Here is a 13,641-nt window from a genome sequence, read left to right as displayed (position 1 = left end):
TTTTTATTTAACAAAATAATCTACAAGAAATCCTAATCTTATATTATAAAACATCACCATGTTTTTATTTAACAAATTAATCTACAATAAATCCTAATCTTATATTATAAAACATCACCATGTTTTTATTTAACAAAATAATCTACAAGAAATCCTAATCTTATATTATAAAACATCACCATGTTTTTATTTAACAAAATAATCTACAAAAAATCCTAATCTTATATTATGGTCCTATATTTAACAAACTATGCCTATCTGCGGCCTATCTACAGTATGCCTATCTTTGGCCTATCTACAGTTTGAATAAACAGAAGGCTGCTTTTGTGGAGGAAGTTACAGCGCTACGTACAGGCTCGGCATATGTACTGCAGCTTTTTCCAGCGGTATCCATAAATCTCTTAATTTTGACCTCAAAGTGCACCAGATTGATGCATTTAACTTCAATAGAAAGAAAAACATCTTCTGTTGTAACAACAATAACATTATAAATAGTAACATAGCTGAACATGGTATTTTACATTTAGCTTTCAGTGTTACTGACCCGAGATGTTTTTATTACATGAATTAAGGTGACTGAGGCTTTTTAACATAGACTTTTCAGTGTCCCACATACCCACATACCGTTCACCATCCCCCACCCCCCTACTGTATGTTGATTTTTGACTTTGTTTGCCTACATGTAAATGGGTGGCATTTAGTACCTACCCCCCTCTGAGTGAATACCTGTTGTACCTGTCCGGGGCTAAGCCCATAGGACGATGCTCTGATGTCATCACCCTCGCACATTTGTCATATGTTTACAAAAAACGATGTTAACACTTTCTCGTTCTTAATATATGCTATATTTAGGGTCGATATGTGTTGAATTTACTTTAAAATAGCAGATCACTGTGACCGGATATAGTTTTTTCGCTTAGTGAACATGTGTTTCTTCCTCCGCGGCTCCTCCGTGCAGAGTTTGCAGCGGTGTGTGTCAGCAACGTGCAGTCAGGGGAGGCACGGATTGGCCGTCGGGAGAGTCTGGACTTATCCCTGGCCAGCTGTGAGTTCTGGAGAATCACAGAACGGCCGGACGCCAACGGCCCGGTTCGCTTACGGCCGACAACACCCCCCCCCCGTTGACAATTCACGAGCGTCTAACTCTCCCCCCCCCCCCGTCGCACCTTCTAACAGAGCCCCCCCACATATCAAATCCCAATTTAACCCCTGGCCTCTGGAGCAGAAATGAAAGAGTTTTAAAAATGTTTACGTTTTGGCACGTTTTTAGGGAAATGTTGTAATATTGCAACGTTGGCCTTAGGTGGGAGGGAGCAGAATTTCTGTATTTCTACTCACATTGTCTGAATAAATATATTGAACAACTAAGGGTTAATTTGCAGGATTGATTGCTTACTTAGCCCTATATCAGTATATAGCATGAATAATAATCACACATCACTCATATTTGTTATGAATAATCATTTATCATTTATTAAATAGTAAGTCGCTTTGGATAAAAGCGTCAGCTAAATGCAATTTATGAAAGCCTCACTCAGGATTTTTTTACCAAGTGTTTTTATTGCTCTTGGGGCATTAAAAACAAGATTTTAACTTTAGTTTTTTATATAATATCTGCATTTTCTCTTGTGAAAAACTAAGTCTTAGTTTGGCCATAGTTATTTAATATATAAAGACTATATATTATTGAATTACAAGATTAGATATACTTTATTTGATCTAAAATATTGATGTGTTCAAATGCTCTTCTAAACAAAACTGAAAGTCCATGAAAAGCTGTCTTCCTGTTTCTGTGAAGGAAGCGCCATCTCCTGGTTAAATCCTGAAATTGAAAAACTGGCAACGCCCTCTTGGAAAATAGTGGGAGGGCTTAACATTCCCAGATACTGGTCTTAGGCAGGTAACTGGCAGGTAGTAGGCAGGAAGCAGTAAGCTGGAGTCTGAAATAAGATGCTCCATCTGTAATGGTCCGTTCTCAGGTGCGCACCAGACGACAGTTTGTTACATTGTTTCATTTTTCAGAAGGTTCAGTTTGCGTTCACACGGGCAAAACTCAAACGGACTATACACTTTAAACAGAGTCATGTGCACGGAAATGCTGTTCAACCATTGGTCAGACATAAAGGGTAAAAACGCAAATCCCGGCAATTTCTACCGGAGCCTCCGCCATGGAGCATCGGCAGGTTATTTTCATGCTGCTGTTAATCTGGAGATCAACAGACACTAGCGGCCCGCGCATATGATTATATAATCAGACAACGTCCGTTAAAAAACATTATAACACATATAATGAGAGACGTTCTGCAGTAAGGAGGGGCGTTTCACCGACGACAGGTGTTCTTACTTTTATGTAGCTGACGGAGCATTTTTACTTTACACGACACTGTTCAACACTTCATTCTGCTTCACTCTTTAACTAAACAACCGCGGATGTCTTGAAAGACTCTTTCGCTAAAGATTTTGAAGACATCCGCGTTCTTGTGACACGTAAATACTAGGAATACTCTGTTACAGTAAAAGTCCTGCATTCAAAATGTTCCTCAAGTAAAAGTAGAAAAGTATTATCATCAAAATATAGTTAAAGTAGCGACAGTGAAAGTAGTCATTGTGCAGATTGGTCCATTTCAGAATAATATATATGATATGTTTTATTATGATTGATCATGAAAGTGTTCTCAAAGCTGGTAAAGGTGCAGCGAGTTTGAATGACTTTGTATACTGCAGGGTAGCTTGTGAATTTACTCCAGGTGGAACTAAAGTCTGATTTAACACTTGATTATATTTCACATCATTCATCCACATCTGTGAAGTAACTAAAGGTATTAAATACATGTAGTGGAGGAGAAGTACACCATGTACCTCTGAACTGTAGAGTAGGAGTATAACGTAGCAAAACATTTAGATACACAAGTAAAGTAAAAGTACTTCAGAATTGTACTTAAGTACAGTACTTGAGTAAATGTACTTTGTTACTGAACACCACTGGGTTTAATTCACTACCTAAGTATATTATATTTACATCACCAGCACAAACAGGTACAAGTTTTTGCAGTTTGATAATACAAAACAAATAAAACTCCAAATCGCATGCCTAGGTACCAAATGCCCCAAAATCCCAAATCTTACCCAGAAGTCAGTACCAATTGGTAAAATAAGAACAAGCCCTTATTTTTTTCATAACCCGGCTCCTATGCCTGACAAAAATGTGAAAGGATGCAATGGATGCTGGTAAATTAAAGTATTTTATGTAATAAAGTAAGCATGTACTTGAAAAAAAACTCAAGCTAACACCAAAGGAAGGCCAATACGGGTAACTGCTCTCAGGAGGAAGTCCAGGAGAAAAGAGAGAAGGAAAGTGGCCTTCGCTCAGAATCTGTGTTACCTTCAAGGACAAGGGGAAACATGTACAGGTAACAAAACAGAGGACAGGACTTCAAATGTCACACACTCCACAAGGTTTTGCCTCAGCTCAAGTTGAGCTCTTCGTAAAGATACGGGTCCAGCTCTCGGAGAGCATTGATCAGAACCCTGCTGGCTGCAGCTCCTTTATTTCGCACCGCGTCCACCACCTCTCGTGCTCCGTCATTTTGGGGTTTGGTTCTGGCCAACCTCATTTCAGATTCACTGATCACTTCAGACTCAAAGAGTTTATCCAGAAGGTTGTTCAGGACAGTTGGAGTCACTCTTTGAATGAACTCTGTCCGAACTGAGCGCAGCCTCTGGTCTGCTGGGACTCTGCTCTCTGCTGGGACTCTGCTCTCTGCTGGGACTCTGCTCTCTGCTGGGACTCTGCTCTCTGCTGGGACTCTGCTCTCTGCTGGGACTCCGCTCTCTGCTGGGACTCTGCTCTCTGCTCGGACTCTGCTCTCTGCTGGGACTCTGCTCTCTGCTGGGATACTGCTCTCTGCTGGGACGCTGCTCTCTGCTGGGATGCTGCTCTCTGCTGGGACATTTCTCTGGGGTAATTGCCGCCTTGGACCTGGTAGATAAACAGGGGAAAATGGGCTCAGGGCTTAACAGGTTAACATGTATAAAATCTCCTACACCTATGTTATTCATGTTTTGTTGAGTTGTGTACGTACATTATCCCAAATGGTTCAGAGAGATGTGTAATTTTAAAGGTAACAGTACGTTCATCACGGTCTCCTGTAATGGCGCTGTATCCAATTAACCATTAGAAGATGAAGACTACAACTCCCATGATGCCACGCTGTTTCACCACCACACCACACTAGTTTTTACTATAGTTTAGGAATATAACAGGTTGTGTGTTTAATGTCGTAATGATGCGCTGCCATGGAGCCTTAATAGAGAAGGCTATGAGATGGAGCTTTAGAGTTATCCAGTCTATCACTTGGTCTGAGCTCAGGTGGAGTCTTTACCTTCCAGTGATACGGGACAATACCAGACGACTTTTCCATCTTGGTCCTTGACCTTCAACACCACTTTCTCTGTGCTCGTCGTCAGGTAAACTAGAAATGTCGGATGGTAATTTGGTCCAAACCTGGATTCAAATTTTTTACCCTGAAAACCAGAAGAAGAAGTTAAAAGTTGATCTGGATCTTTCATGATTGTGGATCCACATGCAGATACATGTGTGTAAATGATCATTGTGTTTCTTTAGAAGAGTATCAGTGACTCACCTCAGGGTGTGTGAGGAAGCCCTCAGGTTCACAGTGCACACTGTATCTGTGATGAATGTGCAGCTCACAGTCGGAGGAGAGTCTGATGTTCACAGCACCTCCTTGTTTTTCAGCAACCTTCAGTAACAGGACATTTTGATCAATTTAAAACAACATGTTGACAGACCTGCTCTACAGAGATATAAGAATTACAATCAATTAAGAATAACAGTGTGTGTAGATTAATTAAAGTGTATAGGTTAGATACTTTTTGATGAAATTCCACTCCAACACATTCTCTATATATTTATTAGGGTTGTCAACATTAAAGGTAGGGTAGGTAAGTTTGAGAAACCAGCTCGAGATCGCTAGAATTTGAAAATACACAACCGGAGAAAATCTGCCACTTCCTTACAGAGCCCCTCCTCCAACACACACGAACGTGCACATGACCAATGAGGGCACGAGATAAGTTTGTGCACAGATGGAAGGCTGACAGGCAGGTAGGCCATCCAGTTATTTTAGCCGGGCCGGCTCAGATGATTGGTCGTGCTTTTACAGTACTACGGCTTCCACAGATGACATTTTGTTATGGATTTTTTGTCAAAGCACTTCAGATATTCATTGCTATCGGGATGTTAAGAGCATTCCATGGAATATAACAAAAAGTGTATCTCGAGACGGTTTCTCAAACTTACCTACCCTACCTTTAACGTGTCAAAACTCGCGATTAATCTGGAAACCATGACGCGTTAAAAGAATGAATGCATATTAATCACATGACCAATTCCTGTATGCGATCACACAAGATGCCGGCTCTAATCCCTAAAAACTACCAGAGGGTTGGCTAGCCATGGCTAACATCACTATGATGTCTAATGGAAGATAAAGGACAAAACTCCCCAGTTTTAATACTTAATGTCCGGCTCTGACCTGAGGACAAGCAAAGGATGTTGTAAAGCCACAACGAACCTTAACGGCACAAAACCCACGGTTTAAGAACTTTTTGCTCCACTGATCTAAACAAATACTCCCCGTTGTCGAGACGTCTTGCCTGGTGGAAATTAGCAAATAGTTAATTCCCTAAGCACACAGATTTTGATAGTTCTAGTTTTCTTTATTCTTCTATTCTATATTTTAGCTCTCAATAACTTCAACATACTTTCAGCTACAGAAACCAAATATCAAAAATATTCAGCCTTTTCAGCACATGATGGAAAACTTTAAATTACTTCAAAACTCCACATACTTTCATTCCAACTTTAAAACAGACACAAGACGTTCAGCTATTGAACTTGTATTCAGATTTTTTATATCTTCTACAGTTTTTTACTTATCCCAGTTTAGGTTTTGGTACATTTTATAATGGTTGTCTCTTGCCCCTTTTCCACCAAAACGGTTCCGGTTCAAGATCCGTTCTTTTTCTGGTGCTTAACTGGTTCTTCTCTTTAGTGTTTCCACCACTCAGAGCCCGACTGGTGCTGCCGCTGCTGCATCATGACATAATAAGTGAATGTGTGTCAGTCTGAATTGACGCTGTTTGGCATCACAACGCTGTTATGAAAGTTTCTCTGGTATAACATGGGTGATGTTAGCATAGCAACCGAAGCTAAACTGACTACTTGCTAAGCCGTTTTCTACAGGCACATTTTAGCGGCGTATTTTTCATTATGATTCTACTTGTGATAGTCGGACATGACAACCTGTGCAGCCCATGTATTGATTCCATCCGATAGCTGCTATAATACAAAACAACATGTCTGCCTGCTCCCAATGATCAATAACAGCGAACGGATGGTCAAAGTAAGGTACAAATAAACAGAATCACACGAAGCCTGGTGAGTGTTGCCTGACTTTATAAAGTGTGTGTTTTTTTTATAAGTGTGTCGTCGTGTTCTCAATTTGCTCAGCGCTACTACTTGTTACAACTCTTATTTGCCGTACTCGCCATTAAAGGTCCCATGGCATGGCCATTTCTACTGATCATAATTCCATTGTTGAGGTCTACTAGAATAGATTTAAATTGTTCAATGTTCCAAACTCACATTGGTTTCTCATACAGCATCTCTGTATAGTATGTGTATTCACTCTCTGTCCTAAACGGATTGTTGGAGCTCCTGCCCCCCCCTCCCTATGAGCCCACTGTGCTCTGATTGGTCAGCTCGCCCACTCTGTTCTGATGAGTCCACCACCGTTACAGCAGAACATCAGTGTCTATGTTTTACAATGGCGTTTGTTAGCAACCAGACTCTGACTCTACATCCTGACTCTCTACGTCCTGACTCTCTACGTCCTGACTCTCTACGTCCTGACTCTCATCATCCTGACTCTCTGCATCCTGACTCTCTACATCCTGACTCTCATCATCCTGACTCTCTACATCCTGACTCTCTACATCCTGACTCTCATCGTCCTAACTCTCTACATCCTGACTCTCATCGTCCTGACTCTCTACATCCTGACTCTCATCGTCCTGACTCTCATCGTCCTGACTCTCTACGTCCTGACTCTCTACATCCTGACTCTCTACGTCCTGACTCTCTACATCCTGACTCTCATCGTCCTGACTCTCATCGTCCTGACTCTCATCGTCCTGACTCTCTACATCCTGACTCTCATCGTCCTGACTCTCATCGTCCTGACTCTCTACGTCCTGACTCTCATCGTCCTGACTCTCATCGTCCTGACTCTCTACATCCTGACTCTCATCATCCTGACTCTCATCATCCTGACTCTCATCATCCAGACTCTCTACATCCTGACTCTCATCATCCTGACTCTCATCGTCCTGACTCTCTACATCCTGACTCTCATCGTCCTGACTCTCATCGTCCTGACTCTCTACGTCCTGACTCTCATCGTCCTGACTCTCATCATCCTGACTCTCTACATCCTGACTCTCATCATCCTGACTCTCTACATCCTGACTCTCATCATCCTGACTCTCATCATCCTGACTCTCTACATCCTGACTCTCATCATCCTGACTCTCTACATCCTGACTCTCATCATCCTGACTCTCATCATCCTGACTCTCTACATCCTGACTCTCATCATCCTGACTCTCTACGTCCTGACTCTCATCATCCTGACTCTCTACGTCCTGACTCTCTACATCCTGACTCTCTACATCCTGATCCCAGGGTAAGAACTGGATAGAGCGTGGGAGGCGGGGTCTCGTTCTTTCCTATCAGAGCTGCTCATTGGCGCATGAAGGTAAAATGGCCCAACTTTTGAGAGACGAAACGTCACAGATTACCCGTCATGCCTGGCTGTCAGAGCAGAAGAACCCGTATGTAGCTCACAGAGCATGCGCCCCTTAAGCCCCGCCTCATGTCATTAAGCCCCGCCTCCTGAGCTCCCACTCTCGGCTAGCAAGAATGAAGAAAAAGTGAGAAAAAATACATCTAGATTCGGCTTTTAGTGCATTTTACAACTTTAAGGACCGAAAGATTCTAATAAGGGCTATAAGATAGTTCATACTGGGTAGTTTATTTAGTTTAAAAAAGATTATCCGCTGATTTACAGACGTTTCTTTCCCCATGTTAGTCAATGGGGAAAAGTCTTTCTGGGCCCAGTGATATCACGGACTGATACGGAAATTGTAGTACCGCCGTTTGGACACAACACATTTTTGCCTCCGAGTCCGGCGCACACCCTGGGGGCTTGGTGCTGCCCCAGAACACCTCGTTGTAGATGTTTCTTTTTCCATGTTTTTCTTCCGGGGCCTATTGACGTCACTAAGTCCAAATGGACCAATTGGCACACAGCTATAGAACAATAGGCACACCCTCTGCCAGGGCGGGACTCCCGAGCATGTCCCGGAGCGGACAGTGTGAGGTGGATTTCCCGCTGTGTTTCCCTGGATGCTGGATATAGAGCAAGCTCTGCACACTCACTCACTCACTCAGCCTGAGCTCCGCGGTGCTCCGTGGAGCTCAGGCCCCATGCAGCAACCAGGAAACAACACCAGTAATCCAGCTCACACTGTCCGCTCCTCAAGCCTTAAAGGGCGGAGCAGCGAGCACCGCAACGTCCCGCCAACACGGCACCCAGACCCCACGCAGCATTCTCATCTGTTTGTCATTACTGGTGTCATTTTCTGGGGGCATATGGGACAGACTCTCAGTGCTAGAGGGTCTTTAAAATATTGTAAAACTGCTCTCAATCCCAAAATATAAACTCTATTCAAATAATTTCAAAAGATTTCAGTAGCAACATTTGTCTGGCTTGCCTATATGCCTTCATCACATCAAACTGACCCACCATTCGGGCCCAACAGTGATCTCAGTGACAAAAAGTCCACAAAGAGCAGACACGCCCACACGCCCACACACACACACACACCCACACACACACACACACACACACACACACACACACACACACACACACACACACACACACACACACACACATACACACACACACACACACACACACACCACACACACACACACACACACACACGGAGAGATTTGTTTTTCTCCCCCTCTCATCCCCCCAACCACACACACCTTCAAAATAAAAGCCCTAGAATATCACTGTATCCATAGACGCACAGGAAAATTATTTTTTTCTAAATAAAAACCCCTACTACTTCAACAACTACTATGACTGTTACTGCTCCTCCTACTGCAACTACTCCTACTACTACTTATACTACTAACACAACTACTACCATTGCTACTACTACTCATACAACTACTACTACGACTAATACTACTACTACTACTACTACTAACACAACTACTACCACTGCTACTACTGCTCATACAACTACTACTACTACTACTACTACTACTACTACTACTACTACTACTAATACTACTAACACAACTACTACCACTGCTACTACTACTTATACTACTACTAATACTACTACTAACACAACTACTACCACTGCTACTACTACTTATACTACTACTAACACAACTACTACCACTGCTACTACTGCTCATACAACTACTACTACTACTAATACTACTACTACCACTGCTACTACTACTTATACTACTACTAATACTACTGCTACAACTATTTATACTACCACCACTACTACTCATACTACTACTACTACTACTACCACTACTAATACTACTAACACAACTACTACCACTGCTACTACTACTTATACTACTACTAATACTACTACTAACACAACTACTACCACTGCTACTACTGCTCATACAACTACTACTACTACTACTACTACTACTACTACTACTACTACTAATACTACTAACACAACTACTACCACTGCTACTACTACTTATACTACTACTAATACTACTACTAACACAACTACTACCACTGCTACTACTACTTATACTACTACTAACACAACTACTACCACTGCTAATACTGCTCATACAACTACTACTACTACTACTACTACTACTACCACTGCTACTACTACTTATACTACTACTAATACTACTGCTACAACTATTTATACTACCACCACTACTACTCATACAACTACTACTACTACTACTACTACTACTACCACCACTACCACCACTACTACGCATACAACTACTACTAACATTACATTACATTACATGTTACTTGTTAGACGCTTTTATCCAAAGCGACTTACATACTCAATACTGTGGACAATCCCCACAGGAGCACTTTGTGGTGAAGTGTCTCAGGGACACAACGACATGCTGACTGCAGTAGGGTTTGAACCTGTGTTGAGATCTCCATATCAGGTTGAATAATTAAAACGAAAGTTAGTTATAATCAAATATAATCAATTATATTCTTGTATAACCCACAATGAAAATGCTTCATATTTTATGATTTTCTATATTTACAGTATAAACAAAGTGGTTTGTTAAATTGAGTGTGTAAGGCCTATAATGGTTTATGGGTGTCACTGATAAGAAAGAGGCAGTTTCTTCTCTCTCCCCTCACAGCAGTACACAGGGAGGGGGGCTCCTGACTTAAGGAGAAATACATTGAGGCCCTAAAAAGGTGGTTATGTCATAGCCGAGAATAATATTTTGCAAGTCCTGCAGAGTAGGGGTCATGTCCTTTTTACACAAACATGGGAAGGTGTGTCTTATGCCAGAGCCATAGAATATGTCTGGTCATGTCCAGTCCTGTACATCAGAGGCCATGCCCAGTTTCCACAAATATGGGTATGGAGGAGGTGTCTTTAGGTTTTTCTATCCTGTTTTAAAGCATAAAGACACTGGCAGATGGGGAGGAACTTTTCTTTTTGGAGAGAGCGAGAGAGAGGGGGGGATCCCCTGGTATACTCTCTCTCTCGGTAACGCTCTCTCCCTGAGAGCTGGGTTTTTGCTCTCGGTAAGGTTCTCTCAGGCCTAGGCTCCACGGGAACGGGTTGAATCCGCATATTTCTCTTGCGTATAGCCCTTTAAGCTCGACGACGCCGTAACGGAACGGTAGAAACGGACCCTGCAAACGACAACGGGTCCAAAGGTGGATAGATCTGGGAACGGAGCGCTCTGGGGGGTCCAACGGGGCCGTGTGGTCGCCTATACGGTCATCCGTTTCTGATAATGACGACGCAATAGCCCCGCCTCTCCCCGCCTCTGCTGCTCACCCCCGCAAAAGTACACTGTACACTGAATTCAGATTATTTATCTTTATCTCGATATGGACATAAACGCGAGTGAAGTCTAATCTGACAGGATGGAGACACGCAGCTGTGATGCAGCGGGAGGAAAACACACACTTCAAGTCAGATCATCACCCTTAGCTATTTTAATTACCTCTCAAACTACCTAAACTAGTTATAAATATGTTTATTTTTACTGTCGGGTCACTCATTACAGGATCAGCTGCTGCATGAGACAGACACTGACGCTGTCAGTAGAGAGGAAAAAGAGACAGGCTCTGTGTATTTTATTATTATATATCATTATATCGTCGTTATTCATTTGTTTTAAAGCTCAATAAATAACAATGAAGACCTTTGACCGGCACTTTTATAATTTTGTCCGGAAGATTTAAACTTTAACACACGTTGACCGGCGAAAAACTCTGCCCAGATCCCTCAGCCCCCACCACGGAGAATAAACAGAAGTGCAGCCATGACAACCATTCTTCTTCGCTGCTTTTGTGGAGGAAGTTACAGCGCCACGTACAGGCTCGGCATATGTACTGCAGCTTTTCCAGCGGTTGGATGTAAACGGAGCCGTCTCGTGTAGCTTGACACAATCCGGTGTATATTGCGTGTGGGTGGAAGCTTTTTGGCGTTTGCGTTACTCCTATGCGTTTTGCCGTATGCGTTCCCGTGGAGCCGGGGCCTCAAACTTGGTAAATATCTCTCGAATTTCTTTGTTGAAAGTGGAGTGAATTTCTGGGTTGAATGAGTGGAATGAATTGATATGTGTTTGTGAGTATTAGTACCCGCCACCTGTGAGGATCTTCCTCCGAATACATGCGGGATATAGGTGTGTGTTTGTGAATGTTAGTACCCACCATCTGTGTCGGAAAAAAGGTATGGAATTGATGTGAATTGATTTGTTGAATGAAAGTTTGAATGTGCTTTTTATTATCACTGGTCTTTTATGAGGAAAAGCCTCTAAATTCTATCGGGAGATTTTAAATGTCCAACTGAATTGGGCAGTTGAAGTTACAAATTATGGTAATAAATGTAAAACTGTGAATTAAAGTTTCATATTAGAACATGATCACAGCGTGATATGTTTAGTATGATTATAATGTTGTAACGAGAGACGGTAAAAACCCTGTATAAGTTTGGACCTATTTTTCTTCAAATAAACTGATCCCACCTTTTGGATTGGGACAACTTAAAAGACATCTGCGCTCTCCTCTCCTGCTTGAAAGGTAAGATTGCACACTGCCACACTCACACTTAGGTAGGGCCACACCTCATTTACTGATATCAAAATCCTTCGGGATTGCTTAAACAGATTTAGGGGGTCGTCTGAATTGAAACAGCAGTTAATTGAACCTGGTTCTTCGGGGAGTTAATAGAGGTGAGATCTTGCTGATCGTTGGTGGATCTGAGCCAAGCAGTAAACTTACATAGACTCAATAACTTCGGTTAGGTTCATTAGTAGGTCTGAGTAATTTGCCGGAATAAATTATCAGGTCCTCCCGACTCTTACACCTGATAGAACACTACTACTACTACTACTACTACTACTACTACTACTACTACTACTACTTATACTACTAACACCACTACTATTAATACAACTACTACTCCTTTTACAGCTACTTATACTACAGCTGCTACTACTAGTACAGCTACTACTACTACTACTTTTACTTATAGTATACTACTACGTGCATTTCATATCTAACTCCTTCAGCCTACTTTCAGCTACAAAAACCATTCAACTACAACATTATTCAGCTATTTCAGGACATTTATTCTATACATTTTCTTGTTTATTAAGCTTCATCACTATTTTTCCTACTCTTCCAGTTTAAAATGTCACTGTTAAGTTTTCAACAAAGTCAGTGCAATGCATTTGAGTTATAACACTTACTTGGTTTTTGTAGCGAAAAGCAGCTAGTAACCATTCAACTAATAACATATTCAGATTTTTCTGCAATTCAACAACAAATGTGTGCAGCTTACAGCATTCACACGCATTTTCAGCAGGAAATGCATTTTCTAGTTAGTATTAAAGTAACTAGTAGTCCATCCGCCTAGAGTTGGTGCTGACCGCAGAGAAAACGTGCTTAGAGACTTTAAAAGAATGAAACTATCGTGCTATTACATTACATTACATTACATTACATTTAGCTGAGGCTTTTATCCAAAGGGACTTACAATAAGTGCATTCGACCAAGAAGATACAAACTTGAAGAAAACAGAATCATATAAGTACATCAGGTTTCATAGAGCCAACACATTTCAAGTGCTACTCAACAGGCTTTATCAACTGCTATCATATTATCTCTCTCAGTAGGGGGCCTCTACTTCTTAATGTCTTTTTTAACGTATTTTAAAGTATTGAGGTAAACTTCGAGTTTGATAACCAAAGTAGAGTGTGGCACTCCATGT

This window comes from Trematomus bernacchii, unplaced genomic scaffold, assembly GCF_902827165.1.
Source record: "Trematomus bernacchii unplaced genomic scaffold, fTreBer1.1, whole genome shotgun sequence".
NCBI lineage: Eukaryota > Metazoa > Chordata > Actinopteri > Perciformes > Nototheniidae > Trematomus > Trematomus bernacchii.
Note: the sequence above shows the minus strand (reverse complement) of the source record.